Below are 18,310 nucleotides of genomic sequence, written 5' to 3' on the forward strand. Positions count from 1 at the left end.
TTCTTCTTGTAGCCAAGGCAGAAATTTCACTGGAATACAAACACATTTGTTTTACAAATATTTTTACAAAGTGAAACATGGTTTTGCTGCAGATTCACTTTTGCGCAAATCATTTCATTCATAACTACTAGACAGGATGACTGTCACCAAGTAGGACTTCCTCTCATCTCTTGTATTTTTTTTCCAGAGGCATTATTCTGTGACCCTGGACTCTTTCTTTTTCAGTCAGCCTGTCTTTTCTTAAAAATCACTTCTTATTTCCTTGAATTGCCAGTATGAAGCAGCCTTTAGCTCCATATCAGTAGAGTGTTGTACCGTGTTAGCCACAGAGCAATACAGGAAAAAGTAGGGTGAAATGACACCTTTTATTGGCTAACTAAATAGATTACAAATGCAAGCTTTCAAGGCAGCTAAGGCCCCTTCATCAGGCTACACCTTGCCTGATGAAGGTGTCGTAGCTGCATCAAGAGCCTGCATTTGTAATCTATTTAGTTAGCCCATAAAAGGTGTCATTTCACCCTACTTTTTTCTGTATTAAGCTCCATATGTAAAATATATATATATATATATAGTATGAGTATCTAGTGACTTCTAGAACAGACAACAATGTTGTACGAGGCCAGGGTTTTGGTTTGCTTTCTCTCTATTTTATAAAGTAGGGCCCTATCTATACCACATAAGGTACTTGAAGAGAGATTGTATATTTTTTTATGAAATGTCAAAAAATTAGCTAAGGTCAAAATTAAGAGTCACCAGATTTATCAAGCCAAAATGAAAACAAAATCAAAGGTCAGGGACAAGAGCAAAAATTTTGAGAACCAGAAATTAAATGAAGAATAAAGTTCTTGAAAGTTTCAAATGAAAATAGGTATACAAAATGGCAGACAAAATGAGCTTTTAATCTCTCGTCCATAAACCCCTCAAGGTCATGACCACACTTTTGGGAGGCTACACCCCTGGCAAACAGGATCCACAAAAATGGTGGCACCCAAGGAAAACAAAATGGCATTGAGGTAAAACATTATAAATTATAAGTTCCTCATAAACATATTAAAGTTGAAATATGAAACCCCCAGATGACATAAATAGTTAACCAAAATTTATTTGGAATAAACATAAAAAATTATGAAAACTAGCTATCATAGAAGATACCAGTAGGCTGGACCACCTACTAATCCCATTTGCCCCTCCACACTTCTTTATACATGGGTGTACATTTATCATCTACTGAGATGACAACACTCTGGTGCCTGCAGGAAGTCAGTTATGCCAATTCACAGCTTCTTAAGTTTATTTTGTTTTTGCTATTTTTGCACATATTATTTGTGTATTTCTGAAGGTAAATTATCTTTATCATCATTAAAGTTCTTAGCATTGTTATCGTGACATCACCTCACTAGCAATTTATGAGCACTTTCTTGTCTTTCTTGTCTAAGCACTACCATTTGGTGGTCCAAATTTGTGACTCCTGCCATAAAGTTTATGGTTTCGGCGCCTGTTGTCAGTTAAGTGGAGGGCATGTGATATGGCAGGAGTGATACGTCACGCTACGGTGTTAGCGTTTGCCTGTGTGTTCGTATGAGTGAAAACGATAGGTGGGTGTAGGTGTTTATAGAACATGGTATATATTATATAACATGTAATATTTTTATTTTTATACTGTATTGATGATTGCTTGTGTTCTGTGTATTGTATTGTATTGACCCCCTTCTTTTTGACACCCACTGTCTCTCTTTGAGCGGCCTTTCCCAAGGTTTCTTCCATTTTTTCCCTACAAGGGTTTTTTTGGGAGTTTTTCCTTGTCTTCTTAGAGAGTCAAGGCTGGGGGGCTGTCAAGAGGCAGGGCCTGTTAAAGGCCATTACGGCACTTCTTGTGTGATTTTGGGCTATACAAAAATAAATTGTACTAGCCAACCCGCGGCATAGCATACGCTGCATAATTATGTATTGATGTGTGAACACTTCCTGAACGACACAGTTGTCCAAATGGGGTGGGTTTGTGGATACTACTGTGAGTGAATGAAAAGATAGACCTCTGGAGAGAGCAACATATAATTGTCCGTGACTGAAAGCGGGATCATCTGTGACGAAGAAGGCCACGCTGGTGAAAGTTACTTTGTCGGTAGGGATAAGTGTCAGTACTTGTAGATTAAGGTGTAGCGAGTCTTCGTTGTTGACGCTTAATATAGCTTGCGTACTGAGATGTTCCAAAGTCACAATTGAGAAACACTTTTTAAATGTCTTTTAAGCACAGGGGAAAAAATGAACATGTGAAACATCCGTAATGTAATAAGCCACCAAGAAAAGTAACATTGCAACAATGCTATCTACGACCCGATCTCTGTAAACAGAAGTGAAAACAAAATCGAGCCCGGTGTATTCTTTAACTGCCTTGTGGCGCTGTATTAGTGCTGCTGCTTTGCAGTAAGGAGACTGTGCAAGATTGTGGTTTCGCTTCCCGGTTCCTCCCTGTGTGGATAGCGCTTTGAATACTGAGAACACCGCTATATCAATGTAATGAAATATTAACAGGAAATTGTCTTCGTGTAATAGTAAAAGACAAATTATCCGTGACAAACAAACTGTTTTATATGCTGCATACCAACCCGTGCCACATAATCACACCACTTTTTAAATGTTTTTTAAGCAGAGGGAAAAAAATGAACATTTGAAAAATCCGTAACGCTGCTTTCAGAAAGTACAATGCACACGCGTTTAATTTGTCGGCCACTTTTTGCCAGCTGTGTTTTCTGGTTTGGGCTGCTTTTGCAGTGTTACCGCTTGTGCATATTAAATCTTGAAATCCTTCGAGTAACTAATTAACTAACTAACACCCACCCACCCACACACACAGCTTGTGTGAAACAAATGCGCCCGTACTTTCATAATTTTGTTGCAGCCTATAGTGGAGTCAGGCACAGAGAAGGTCAGCTCCTGAGAGAGCGTCTCGACTGTTGCAGGGCCTGCATCGGTGAAGCAGGTGAGACGCTAATGAAACAGAGGCACAGGGCTAATTGGTTTTTAAAGACTGCTTTCTTCATTGTGTTTTAACCTCAGTTTTAAAGGATTGTTTTCAGGATCCCATGGGATGCCCCTCGCAAACTGTTTTAGACGCTGCATTCAGCAATTCACATCCGCGACAAACATGCCTCTTCTTACATGGTCCTGCCGTGTCCACCCTCCTTCTCAAAGCATACACACCGCCTGGTCATGTGCCCGCTCGCAAGAGCAACTCACAGAGACCCGCCCACCAACTCTAAGACCATTTCATGTAAAACAGTTTGCGATGGTGGTGCGTGCGTCATAACCGAAAAGAATAATGAAAAGTCAACGTGGCTCAGAGGTGCATGTGGACTCCTAGCACAGAAGAAAGCGACTTACGGGGTGGTCGGTGAGTTGTTGCGTCCGGGCACATGAGCAGGCAGTGGGAATGCCTAGAGAGCGAGGGTGGATGCGGGCCGGGGAATAAGGAGTGTTGGTGGGTGGGGAAACATTTTCCGTGTTCCTGCAGGACCATCTAAGAAAACACATGTTTGTCGCGGATGCGGTGGACACGGGCCGGGGAATAAAGAGTGTTGGTGGGCAGGGAAACGTTTTCCGTGTTCCTGCAGGACCATCTAAGAAGACGCATGTTTGTCACGGATGCGAATTGCTGTATGTAGTGTGTAAAACAGTTTGCGATGTTGCACGCGGTCGTGCATCGTAACTGAAAAGTCAATGTGGCTCAGAGCTGCATGTGGACTATAGCACAGACAAACAGAAATGACGGCATGTTTTCCGAGGCGTCGCGTCCGAGTTGGTGGGCATGGCTCTGCGAGTTTTCGTCGTATCCAATGGTCTTAGAGTTGGTGGGCGTGGCTCCTTCCTGTGTGCTTTCATGGGTGTCTTGCCCGTTCTGGCGGCGGCTTAGAGAATTATATATATAAATGTATTATATTGTATAATAGGTTAAATAGTTACATGGTGGCACTTATCTTGAGCAGGTTAGGTGAGGTTGAAGCTCTGGTAGTAGTAGGAGAAATGGCAAGCTACTGCGGGCTGGAGGTGCACGTTCAGCAGAAAGATGGAAAGTTTGTGATGTTTAACACAAGATGACCTAGCCGCAATGTGTGGCACATCCAGACGCCAAGGTACCTAGCTGCTTGTAGAAGAATGAAAAAGTGTGCTGTTTCATATAGTGAGATAAAAGGGGTCCCAGGAGGGTGAAATGAGTAGTGATGACTTACCGGGAGAGTAATCGGAAGTTGCAAGGGACATGTTGTGGATAGTTGTGAACACATGTGCTGGTATAGGGCAGTTGGCTTTGTAAACTTGCTTCTGGATTGCAGCACGTAGTACAGATTAAGGGGTGTGTGTGGTGATTGGTGGAAGTGGGCCAAGGAATCTGTCAGGATTGGAGGCAGAAATCTGGAGGATGTATAAAGGGTAAGACTACCATCAGGTAGGTAAGCACTAAAGTAGTAGAGAGAGACTGTGCAAGCTTCTAAAGTGGCTGTTGTAGTGGAGAGTGCATTGTGAATCTTTGGAAAAGCTGGGATGAGCCCTTGGAGAGATGCACTTCCATCCATCCATCCATTTTCCAACCCGCTGAATCCGAACACAGAGTCACGGGGGTCTGCTGGAGCCAATCCCAGCCAACACAGGGCACAAGGCAGGAAACAATCCTGGGCAGGGTGCCAACCCACTGCAGAGAGATGCACTTCTTTTAGTTTATTTTCCCAGATGATTTTAGGAGTGAGGGGATAAATAGTGAGTTGGATTTTTTTTGTTTTCTTTTTGTGCCATCCCTGCCCTGAAGAGACCTGAAAAGATGGTGAAGGAGAAAAGAAGTGGTGTGTAGGAGTGGACTTTGAGTGCCTTGGGAGAACCCTTTCTGATTAGCCTGAAAAAGGAGTGAAGGGGGAATAGTCCCAGAGTGCCAGTTTTTCTGTTTGTTTGTTTTTATTTTTATTTTTTCAACAGCGTAGATATGGACTTTGCACTGCTTGCACCTTATTTGTTCAACTGATGATTTTGGAAGACACCAAAATTGATATTTTCATATCACTTGCTTTTAATAAGGAACTGTATATATAATTGTTTGACATCTTACCTGTGCCTCACTGGCTCACCCTGGTTTAGGCTCAGACATGACTACTTTATGCCATGTGTAGGAGCCAGTGGAAGATGGGGTGTGAACATGGGGCAGGACATGTGATGTCATAATGTGGCCACTATTTAAGATGACAGCCCAATCAGTTCAGTGTCCTAGTTTTCGAATTTCTTTCTTGTTACAAACCGATCTTTTTCTTATTAGTGCTAGTGGGAGCTAAAAAGAGTGTCCATGAAGATTTCAATGTTAGTGCCTAGCTTGCTTATGCTTTTGCCATTTAAAAGATATGACCATTGGTAGTTTTATCCCCTTTCTGGAATCTTTGACCTTTTGCCTGTTCATGACTACTTTTCTGGCTAGTTTCTTTTGGTTATCTCTTCTCCTTATCATTTATTTCCTTTGTGCATTCTGGCCTGTTTGTACACTCCAATATTTGTCTTAATATCCATATCTGCTGCTTCTGTCTCCATTAAGAAATATTATAGGTTTCTGCCCAAAATGCCGAGATTTTGCTCTGAGTATTTTTACACTGGCAGAACTAAACATTTTGCAGTGCCATCTGTTTGCCCAAATTACGATAGCCAGTAAGATACTGATAAATATATTTTCTGTTTTGTAGGCTAAAAGGGATGAAATTAACATTTTGATCTAATTTCTGTTTTGGCAAAGCAGATAGGAGTAAACTCAGTTCATTCCAAAATGAGACTTTTTGGACCTGCTGAGGAAAATGTCATAAATATTATTACAGATGATTATCTGATGATAGTTTTAATATTCCACTAATATGCTTGACTATGATTTACTGGAATTCTAAGTTTTGTCTCTGTTATGTACAGTAGTTACATCCTTTACAGATGACTTTGAAGTGTTGGCATCTATAGAGAAAAAAACAATGATTAAACTGATGGATATTGGTGCAAATATAACCAGCTACTGGATAAAATGATATGTATTATTAGGAGAAACTGAGGGAACTGCACCTCTTTAGTCTTCAAGAGAGGATTCTACATGGGAAACAAATCACGGTCTTCACAATTGTCAGTAGCACTGCCAATAAAACTCTTTCAGTTAAACAATGGGTCATATAATAAAAAAGATCACTGGAGTTAAGAGAAAGTGCTTTCAAACCACAGTCAATGAAGTAGTTAATCATATAACTCTTTGTGGGATGCTGGAGCAAACTACCAAGTTGTGTAGTTGAAGTGGAAACGATGACAGATTTTGCAAAGTATCTGGACAGGATATTAGTATGACTTTGCTAATGAAGTGATCTTGATGGATGGAAAAATCTGCTCTCATTTGTTAATCTTTTTATGGTCTTATGTTCTTATGGAGTTCAAGCTTAATGAGAAAGGAAAGCAGAGAGCCAAAAGAAGAGAAAAAAATTACTGACAGCCCTAAAAATTGTTTTACAAGAGGGGCAGACTAGTGTACTGAAAGAATCGATCTGTAGGGGCAAAAGAAAGGCTTTACCTCTCAAATTGATTATCTATTGAATAGACAAACCTGGAATAATTAGTTACCTCAAAGAAATGTGTTTGTGTTATAAAATTAAAATACAACAATCAAAGCAAACACCAATCAGAAATTTTCAGTTGTTTCAACCTTTTCAGCTCTAAGGCTATCATTTTCAGCCTGACAAATCTGGCAGATAAGAATGTCACTAGTCTCTGTGGATCTGTGACTCAATGTACTTTGGGTAAAGTAGAGAAAACTATTCTGTTCCAAAACACAAAGAAATGCATCTCTGATAATAAAGCAATATGCCTCAGTGTTAAATTTTGGTATTTACGATTTATGTTCAATGACTCATTGGAGCATTTTGAATCCTACGTTGTAACTGAAATCCCAGGATGAACTGGCATAAATCCTAGAAAACAAGAGCAGGAAACTCCCGGTAAGAGTCTTTACCACTCCTCCTGGCTAGATGATATTTTATGAAAAGAAGCAAACAAATTAGGAATTCTACGGTAAGTTGTAACTTTTAAATAATTGCTATCTCTTTTTTGGTGCAAGAGATTGAACCAGTATTTAATTAAATAATTCATGAATATATGGGGAAAAGGACAACATCTTTTCCAGTTCTCCGTGCAGTACATATTTTTTTCTTTCACCTGTACACCTACCTTTATACCTCTATATATACCAAGGGTCTCAAACTCAGTTTTAATGAGGGCCTAAAATAACACTTTATATACCCAATGTGAGACAGAATATAAACAGACAACTACCAGCACATTTTCTTTACAAGCAGGACACACAGTTAGCTCTCTTCTCTTCACAATCATATATTCTCCCACTTGTCTGTCTTGGAACTGTCTTCCCTATTTATCTGCTTTTAATTTCTTAGACATTGCAATGAGTTAGGAAAGATACCAGCAACCATGGGTCTCAAATCAGAGTGAAAAACTGACGTCAGCACAAAAAGTTGAATGAGAGTGACAGTCTGGACAAATGAGAGAATATGCAACTAAAGCAAAGTACATCCATTTACAAGTAGCGTGTGCCATGATTAAAACATACTTGATTACATTAAAAAAAAGTTAAAAAATGTAAACATGCTGGTGATGGATCACACACACCACATTTGGAGTTGATCAGAAACAGACAACAATTTCATTTGATACAAGTGGAAATGCAAAAGCTTTTCCTATCCACATACAACAATCAAGTCAGCAGAAAAGGCAAAGGCATTGTGTTGGGCAATGGCACCAGTCATGTAAGCCATGGAAAGGTGGCCAGCCATGACACATGTTTAAGTTTAAAAGGTGAACCAATTGACATTTGCAGAATGAAGTCGAGCTACCACTTTGTCACGAGATGGCCACACCTTTGGCATTGTACGAAAACACTTAAGTTCTTTATGGACGTGTGGCATGTCATTTTGTTTTTACTTTTTCTTGTTGGATCATTATAAACAGACAGTTTCCATTCTAACTACAGGTGAGCTGTGCTAAGCAAATAAATTCAAGCAGACAATGGAGATGCTTTTTAATGTAACATTTTTTGAATATTGATAAAAAGGGCCACTTTAAAAAGATTTGACCCACTGGTCTTGAGTTTGACAACGCTGATATACACATAAATAGTTGCTCTTTGAATAAAGATGGTATAATTTTTCCTCTAATATAATTTTAATTGACTAGCATATTCTGTAATTCTAAACTGTCTGTGAATTAGTGAATTCTTAGGTGTGTTCAATTTTATATGGTCTTGCCTCTGATTCTGCCACAGAACCCCTGCAGTCCTGAATTGAATTAATGTCTAGTTGAATGTTTCCTGACTTACCCATTGTCCTCCACAACACTATAGACTCCAGCTTGATTTCCAAGCAGGGGTCCCTGTACTATTGTATTCCATATTCTTGTTATATTGGCATGAATATCCCCCAGTAGCATTCTGAAAACTTAGCAGCTTGAAATCAACCCGGTATGAATGTGGGTAAAATAGTTAAAGTTAGAACACAATATGCTCTGATTTCAGAATGCCCCATCTCAAACCAGGATTGATATCTTTAGCCAAATAGTAACCCAGAGTAGACAGAGATTCCTTAGCAGATTTCTGTTACGCTGAGAGACCTCCTCTTGCTTGACTGCTTTAAAAGTTAACAAAGTTCCATTTCTTGCAGCTGGGTTTAGTGGAATGGAAGATTATGACCTTCACCTTTAAAAGACCAAGATGGTCACAATTCTTCCTTATGACTGCACTCCATGGCTTCTCGTTAACTCTGCAAACACAGTCAGGCCTTCTTTGCGCATACCATCTGGTATGCTTGCAAAAAACATTACATCTTAATCTCACAATACTATTTTCTCTGCTTGTAGGCCTTACCACTTCTTGACGTTACACCTCTTTCTACACTGCCATGCTATCTCGCAAGCTACCAGTTTCTTTCTCTCTCTGGCTGTCTCTCTAGTGTCTGCTGGGTCTGAATAATGACAATTAATTGCCCACTTAGCCACATTAGAGCAGAAGACACATTTACCTCCCAATTTATTTCTCTCTTTTTCTCAAAAAACTTTTACTAAAACATTACCTTGCCACCAATAACATACTTCTAAATGAATGTTTGATGCAATTTAATCCCTTGTGATATGGTACATCTCTTTTAAGTACCATTACATATAACTCAAAGGAAACTTTTAGATCCATACTTTACTGACCTAGTAATTTATTTGCAACTTTGGTTACATATGAGTTGTCCACTGCCACCACCTCTTACTGAACGTTCTGTTTCTCAATCTTACAATACTCTTAAATCTGGATTTATGTTGGTCATTTGACAGTTTCTTAAGACAATTTAATTTAATATGGTAACCCACATTGTGATATGACAGGGTGTCCCGAAAGGAGCTGTGGTATTGTATGAGGAAGTTGGGAGTAGCAGAGAAGTACATAAGTGTTGCACAGGATATGTACGAGGGAACAGTAACAGTGGTGAAGTCTGCAGTAGGAGTGACGGATGCATCCAATGTGGAGGTGGGATTACATCTGGATCGACTCTGAGTCCTTTCTTATTTACAATGGTGATGGACAGGTTGACAGATGAGGTTAGGCAGGAGTCCCCGTGGACTATGATGTTTCCTGATGACATTGTGATCTGTAGCGATAGTAGGGAGCAGGCTGAGAAGACCCTGGAGAGGTGGAGATATGCTCTGGAGAATAGAGGAGAGGAATGAAGGTCAGTAGGAATAAGACAGAATACATGTGTGTAAATGAGAGGGTGGTCAGTGGAATGGTGAGGATGCAGGAAGTAGAGTTGGCGAAGGTGGATGAGTTTAAATACTTGGGATCAACAGCACAGAGTAATGGGGATTGTGGAAGAGAAGTGAAAAAGACAGTGCAGGCAGAGTGGAATGGGTGGAGAAGAGTGTCAGGGGTGATTTGTGACAGTCAGATATCAGCAAGAGTGAAAGGGAAAGTCTACAGGATGGTAGTGAGACCAGCTATATTATATGGGTTGGAGACGGTGGCACTGACCAGAAAGCAGGAGACAGAGCTGGAGGTAGCAGAGTTAAAGATGCTAAGATTTGTACTGGGTGTGACTAAGATGGATAGAATTAGAAATGAGTACATTAGAGGGTCAGCTCAAGTTGGAAGGTTGGGAGACAAAGTCAGAGAGGCAAGGTTGCGCTGGTTTGGACATGTGCAGAAGAGAGATGCTGAGTATATTGGGAGAAGGATGTTAAGAATGGAGCTGCCAGGAAAAGAGGAAGGCCTATGAGAAGGTTTATGGATGTGGTGAGAGAGGACATGCAGTTGGTGGGTGTAACCGAGCAAGATGCAGAAGACAGAAAGATATGGAAAAAGATGATCTGCTGTGGCAACTCCTAATAGGAACAGCCAAAAGAAGAAGAACCCACATTGTGAAATTCTGAAATTGTCCACACAGTTTACTCTTACCAGAATCCTCCATAAATTAAGCTAATCTCAGATAACTTTACTGCCTTTTTGAAGCCCATGTATTGTTGGGTGTCCTTTTTTACTTTCTCGTATACAAAGTATAAGGAAAGGATTGTAATCATCCAAATATTCGATGTCAAGATTTTGATGAATCTCAACATTTTAGACCTCTCTGATTTTCTCGTTTACGAAGTATAGGGAAAGCATTGGAATCCTCCAAAAATTCCATTTCAAGATTTTGATGAATCTCTATGTTTTTGACCTCCCTGAGTCTGAAAAATACCATTTTTGGAATTATGTCTGTGTGTCTGCCTGTGTGTGCGTGTGTATGTAAACATGATATCTTGAGTATGCTTTCACTTAGGTCAACCAAATTTTGCATACAAGTATTAGGTACAAAATGTAGATTTCTATCAATTTTTCTGCTATTTCCATTAACCGGAAGTTGTACTTTACCTTTTATTCATGCAGCTGCGTAGTCTGATTTATTCAACATTACTTTTAAATAATTACTCAATATATTATTAATTTGATTTGATTTGTTGTTGATGGTTCATTAATGTACATAATATAAAAATATAATCATTATCATCATCATTGCGATTTACTCCTCAAATATCCATCTCCTCAAATATCCATCCCCATATCTGAGTATACGAGAAAGTCTAGGGGAGACCACTCCCAATTTTTTAATTAAATTTTTTTGGGGCAGATTGTCATAGCATGTGTGAATATTATAAATGATTATCTAATGGTCATGATGATAAATGCTATGAATTGCGCTGCATAAGAAATAACTAATTGGAAATAATTTTTCAAATGACAGTTGGGTAAAAAAGATTTATTTCAAACAATACCATATTATTATACACTATATGACTTACAGATCAATGTGTGCATTTTTCAGTACATTATGTCGCAGGGCTTAGTATAAATCCACCGAAAAGACAATAGCAGCTCTGGTAGAAAAATTCTTATTGTACAACATCTCCCATGTTTAAGGAAGGCTCTTAATTTTCCATTTCCCTTGGGCAGAGTCTAAACGTGCCTCTGACCTATTTTTCAGATGGTGCAGCATGCCACACAATATTATAAGCATTGTTTCTAACCAACAATGCCATCTGCATTAAAATAATTGGTAACTTGAATTAAATATAGTCTAGTGCATTATTAAGGTCATGCTAGATTAGATTAGATTAGATTTATTGTTGAGCTAAAGTATAGATAAAATATATAAAACCAAATTAGATCTTAGATATAAAATGATGAAGAGCTGCTTGCAAAGGGCTATACTCCAGTAGAATGCACAAAGCAGAATGAGACAAGGAAACAAAGTGATATTAACATTCTGTGTTCTGTGAATTTAAGAAATAACTAACATACCATTAAAGTGATGTATTTTATGTGTCAATATAAGAGTGAATCCTATAACATTTTTGTATGTGTCCTCAGGAAAATTTGATAACTTTCTGCATAGCACCCTACGCAGCTGAAGTAGGATAAACAGATCCATCTGCAAATCATTTGCTAATTCAACATTTCTGAAAATGTAAAGCTGTCTTTTTTTATACACATAAAAGACTTGTTCTTTCCATCTATTAAAAAATGATACTTTGTTAAACTTCAGTGCACACTAACACCCTTACTAAGCTGCAGCAGTTTGACTGGTGTTTGTAAATAAATGTCTGGAACTAATTTTCAAAAGATTTTGAAAATCCAGATGTTTATACCAGATGGAAACTGCTGAAAACAGAATTAGTCAAGAATACAGCAAGGCCTGAAAATAGATGGTTAGGCAGTTTTTGTAACTAAGTCTGCAAAGCATACACATTATTCAGTCAAAGCACCTTATCAGGGCACATCAGGGTGACTACCTGATTCACATATATCCAGTCTTGAGTCTACCAGTGTATGCAATTCCTTGTTTTTTGAAATCAACCTTAAATGTCCCAAATTCTGCCTCATGAAATTGTTCATACTCTGACAGATATAAGGTGATCCTTAAGTACTTTGTTTCATTTGTAATGTGTATAGCAGCTTACATTTACCACTTTAGTATAAAAACTGCACAGTTTCAGGCATTGTTCCATTACCTAGCAGGATAGCATGCTAGTGTGAAAAGCCTGATTTTAATAATTACAACTGTTCTTGATAGATATACAGAAAATAACCACCAGATTGGTTCTTGCTAATTCCAATCCATCACCCAAAATAAAAGACACGTTAGCATACACTGCATTATGGAATATTAAAGTGCAAATTGATATATTGCGTAACTTAATATATAAATCTTTCAACAAGGGGACATGTGTTTTTCCACACCTTGAATAACCACATTTATTACATCATAACAGACAAAAGAGAGAAATACGGTCATTATGGCAAGTGCACATAGTTACAAAGAAATTGACTAATACAAATAAGACCCCCTGCCCTATTGAGTCTCTCTACATGGACTTAGCCCACTTGGGTCTGATGATAGGCCTTTCCACGCAAATAATGCAATCTGTTCTCCCCAGTTCTCTCTCTTGTTACAGTGACTGAGCCTGTGCCAAAACCCTCTTCCAGCTCAAATTTCACTGTCCTGCCGACAGTTCCATCATTCTACTTATAAAACAAATCCTGGAATTAATATTGGGCTTTTAGTTGTTTTATATAATGTGTTCATTTTTACATCAATTGGGGGTATGTGAGGCATACAAAGATTTGTTATGAGTCAAGAGTGCAAGGTAGCTTTGGGACTTTCTACTGTATGTGTACATGTGCACCTGTAGTTTATAAAATGATCTGCCCCTTACTGATCTGGGGATATTACACTTGTCTCCCACTAATCCTCCATGACATTGGTATCCATGTTACAGTGGCCTTGCTTCACCTCTAGTGTTTTTGTCTATTGATTGCATGTTAAATGCAGCTGTGAAAATGGTATTGAGATGCGTAAGTCCATGCCAAGCCAAGAACTGTAACCAAGGCATCAATAAACAAGTAACCACAGCTGAAATATTTAACTTAAACTGAAGTCAGAAAACAAAGTAGCATTTCATGGACTCGAATTTTCAATAATAACAAAGAAGGTTTAGATTGATTCTAATCTTGGACTAACAACCTAGTGCAATGTTGAGCTAGTAATGTCACTTGATATGACTTCTGGGTGGGTCCAATAGAAAAAAACAAAATGATGTTGCAGGAGAACTTCACCAACTTTTAACATTAAAATAAACATCGACAATTAATTCACTAGCTTAAACTTGACCAATGTGTAACATGATTTCAAAAAATAAAAAATTACCAGATCATGACACCTGGAACAGTCTCAAGGCTACAGCTTCGCTGACTCCAGTGTAGTTCTAGACTTTTCAGTGTATATATATTTTATTAGTAGTAACATAAAGGATAATTTCATTACTATTATGGAATGAGTAAGTCCTTATGGTGTATGCTTAGGTTTAGGTTTAGGTAGACATTACTATCCCAGAGGGAAAATGTTTGCAGCAGGAAAGTACAAAAACAGAAGACATTATTATAGAGATCCAATAGATAAACAAAGACACAACATTTGACAACCAATGTTATTGCATACATACACACTCAAGATCAATACAAAGAAAAACAATTACTTTCAGTGGTGCAGAAAATAATAATGCAGAATTTAGAATTTAGCGACATCCATACAAATAACAGAATTTAAAATGCTTATAGCTCTAGGAACAAAAAAGTTCTTAAAACTGTTTCTGTTTACCTTTGGAAACCTAAATCTGCAACCTGATGGAAACAGCTAGAATTTAGAGAAAAGAGGATGGCTACGGTCTAACAGAATTGAGTTGGCTTTCTTTCTAACCTGTTTGCAATACATTTCTGTGATAGCTTATTTCTCACAGCCACCATTCTTAAATATGTGTGCTCTGTGGCCGGGTATAGGGATGAAAAGTCAAAGAAGCAGAGAATAGCTAGTACATCAACCGAGTCGTCCTGTTTAATATACAAGTCCAACTGAAATAAAAGCCATTCCGGCATTGATTAATGGCCTGGTTGTGTTTAATTAAGCAACAAAATAAATCTGACTCTTTGTTGTTGTAAGCTCCATGCAGCAGTCAGCTCTACCCATCAAAGATGCTTCCTTCTGGGTGGCCAGGGTTCCTATGATACATAGATGGGAAAAGGCAGAGCTAGGTGCCCTCACTGGGTGGTTTCTCGGTGCTGCAGGAAGAGAAGGAGAAAAAAACATTAGCAACACTGCCCCCTCTCACCCAGATGGGTTAACACATTCGTCGAATGGCCCCCTGAGGAGATCCTCCGACATGCATGTGTGACAGCCCAATAAATGTCTCTACTTCTCTATATAGTGAAATATCACAGTATTAGAATGCAAGGAGGATCTTTCTTTGTTTTTAAAGTATATTATATTGTTTGGTTAGGTAGATTTGCACTTTGTTCTGTGTTTGTATTTTTTTCTTTGATTAAGTACTTGGTTAATTGGTTTCACTTGTTTATAAATGTTTATTTAATTAATTGGGTATATTTCATGTGTTTTGAAATTTTATCTAATTGGATTGAAGCAGGTGCAGTTAAGAAATAAAAAGAGGGACTCTTTGAGGCAGAGAAGAGGATGGAAGTTTGCTGGATTTGGTTCATAAAAGGACACAAAAGGAAAAGAAGAGAAGAGAAAAAAAAGAAACAGTTGCAGGATGACGTAGAAGAGGTGGCAGCAGCTACAGGGGAGCCAGTAAATTTGATTTTTGTTGGGTTGTTACCAAGTGGTCCGTGAGCTGAAACTAGTATGGTTTTCCTTGTGGAAGCAAGAAGTCGCCGGGCTAAAAGTGAAATATTATTCAAATCCTGGGGGCCGAGTCACATGCAGTGGTAAATTGGCACCTTGTGCGATCGAGTACTGGCGGATCTGATTCAGCTATTTAGATGCTTCCTTCTTTTTATGTTGCAGTTTTATCCTTGAGAGGAGGACAGTCTTCAAGTGGATGACAGGAACATCTGTATCTAGCAGGGGGGCGCACGCTCCATAGGAAGAGGTTCATTACGGATTGCAGCCTTTACTAAACCAACAATATACATAAAGATATATATGAAATAAAGAATTATATTGTTCCCTAGTAATATGGTGGTGATCTACATTACAGGAAGATTATGGTAGCTTCTGTTTAATATCAATTTACCACTCACAAGAATATAATTCTCGAAGGTGAGGAATTCTTGGCCAAAACAGATGGATTTGGGGTTTCCTTTAATCGGCACTTGTTTCAGACTGAGGGTAAGAAAGTATTTTGTCCTTGGCGTGGCCAGGAGCGATATCTTCCAACTGTGTATAGGTGAGCTCTGGGGTTCCGTGCAATTGTCCAAGTTTTTATGCTTTCTCTTTGAACATGCAACTTCCAGACATGGGTAGGATACTGCAGAGGTTGCTTGCCTGACAAGCCCTGAATTAGCTGACAATGACCCTGGCAACTCTGTCCATAATATTGACCATGACTAAATAGGACACAGCAGCACTTCAGCATTGTGTAACACTTGAATCACCTCGTGTCCCTGTCAGATTCACCCTGCCAGTTGAATTCTTGTTGTAAATAAACTAATGTGTATGAATATCCCTCACAGATCACAGTGGCACGCCTTTGCCTAAAACATCAGAGTGGGTCTTCAGGAATCTCTGGTGGCTGGATGATCAGGGTAAAGACTGAATGGGTGATTGGCCGTTTTGGAGACTACACAGTTTTAAAACAACAAAAGAAGAAATAGGGAGGTTTTACTTAATGGTCTTTAATTATTTTAATGTTTTAAATGAATCATCTTATAAAAGGTTTGATCGGCCTGTTACAGTATTACTGTTCATGCCTGTCTTTGGGTCCCAGATTTCGAACCGAAGGGGAATAATAGAGTGAAGAAGAACTCTTGCAGAAGACGTCCTAATGCCCGTAGCCTCACTAGGTGGCGTAGTCGGGATTTCCCTACATGGAGACAATAATTAATATTAATTCATTGTGCACTCTACTGGAATTATTATGCAATGGCATTCTATTATAATCTGTTACATCAGCTCCCTATTAATGCATTATATAGAAGACACAACAGTCCTCCAGAAACAACTAACTTCAGAAATGAGCTGTTCTCTTAAATTGAAATGCAAAATCCACTAGAGTTCACTTGTTGAACTCCTGCTGAAAATGGTAACAGACAAGTATGTCCTGGTTGTTTTCAGAATGCATAAAATGAGCACAAATATTAATAAATCAATAAAAAAATGAACTAATCTTCAATCTGTTATCTGTATGAGATGGATAGTTATTGGGATATATAGTGTCACGCACACGCGATTAGGGAGCCGCGGAACGACCTAAACTGTTGCGCGAAAGCATATACCAGACGGGAATGGCGGAGTACTAACCTTTCTCTCTTTATCTCCAACAGAAAGAAAAACACAACACCGCCATGAACCTTCTGAACATGGATTCTCAACACGCCACTTCCGCCTTCCCTCTGTCTCACCCCAATGACGTCAGCAATCCCATCATCCATCTCGGTTCCTTCCCAGCAGCGCTTCAACCATTTCCGGTCCCTCCCTCATAAATGTTCCCCCCGCCCGCCATGATGGCGAACGGTGTTATGAAAGTTGTACTGTTTATTCGACTTTTTGCACTTTTCCTACAGTATATGGGGCTGGAAAACCCCAAACCTTTATCTGATATCTTGTGTCTTTTTTATAATAGTTAGTTGATGACTTTAATTTTTTTCTTAAACCTTTCTATCTATTATAAAAAAAAATGCTGTAGAGAAACAGTATGGCTACAATACGTGATCTTCACGTTTAGATCACTTAAAAGACCCGCAAGACTAGAGAGATTGGCCACGGAGCATCTTGCGGGGACCTTAAACATGAGACTTTGTGCCAAGAGATTCACCCAGGACCGTCTCGTGATGACGTAGAACATGAGATTCTTGCAAGACATGCCCTACTTACAAATAAATAAGGGCAAGGGCAGCCAGCAACACACTCAGTCGTGTTTAGGTTTTGAGCACACACAAATCCAGGGCTCTCAGCGCATATAAAGCGTATAAGGACAATACTTAATAAATGAAACGTAGATGACAAATCGAAGAAGAAAGCAGCGTGGAGAAAAGAGACTCAAATGTGTTGGAGAGACAAAAAAGAAAAAGAATAATCTAGGTGCAAATTCAGAAAATAAGGAAAGTAATTATCTGCCCGGAACAAGTGGAACTGAAAAAAAAGCACGTCCAGTCGGGATGTTTGTGCTATACACATGCAGAGCAGGTTAGAGATTATGAAAGCAGTGGAATTCGAAAGGCTCAAAAAAAAACAGTTGGCACGATACACATATGGAGAAAGTTAAAGAATATGAAAGTAGGAAAATTAGAAAGTATAAAAAAAGAAAGTAAAGATCGCAGGAGTGCAAACAAACAGAAATTATTACTCGAAGAAGGGAAAATAATCACCATGGATCAGGTGTCATTAAAAAAAGCAGGATAAAGCGAGGTCAGAAATAAAAGAGTAGAAAACAAAGTAAAACATCATAAAAAGGTTAAAAAACAAGGGGGCCAAACACATGCAGAGCAGGTTAGAGTTAATGAAAACTGGAATTCAAAAGATTAAAAAAAAATGTAGGCGTGAAGCACATGCAGAGCAAGATACAGAATATGAAAGCAGAAAAAAACGAGTGTCAAAAAAGAGAAAGTAAACATCGCATTAGCGCAAAGAAAGAGAAATTATTACTCAGAGAAATAACGAAAAGGTGATATGTCAGAAATATGTAAATATTGTAAAGCTTTGAAGTTTAAGTCACGAGAATT

The 18,310-nt window shown here is 38.7% G+C and overlaps 1 long non-coding RNA gene across 1 annotated transcript in view; it reads left to right on the top strand.

The window, feature by feature from the left end:
• The first annotated feature begins 18,111 nt into the window (after positions 1 to 18,111).
• LOC127528462 (uncharacterized) overlaps positions 18,112 to 18,310 on the top strand; it is a 103,420-nt gene continuing 103,221 nt past the window's right edge. The window contains exon 1 of the long non-coding RNA XR_007935358.1: positions 18,112 to 18,177. This is a non-coding gene — a long non-coding RNA (uncharacterized LOC127528462). The remainder of the gene's footprint in view (positions 18,178 to 18,310) is intronic.

The sequence above is a fragment of the Erpetoichthys calabaricus genome, chromosome 6 (genome assembly GCF_900747795.2).
Source record: "Erpetoichthys calabaricus chromosome 6, fErpCal1.3, whole genome shotgun sequence".
NCBI lineage: Eukaryota > Metazoa > Chordata > Cladistia > Polypteriformes > Polypteridae > Erpetoichthys > Erpetoichthys calabaricus.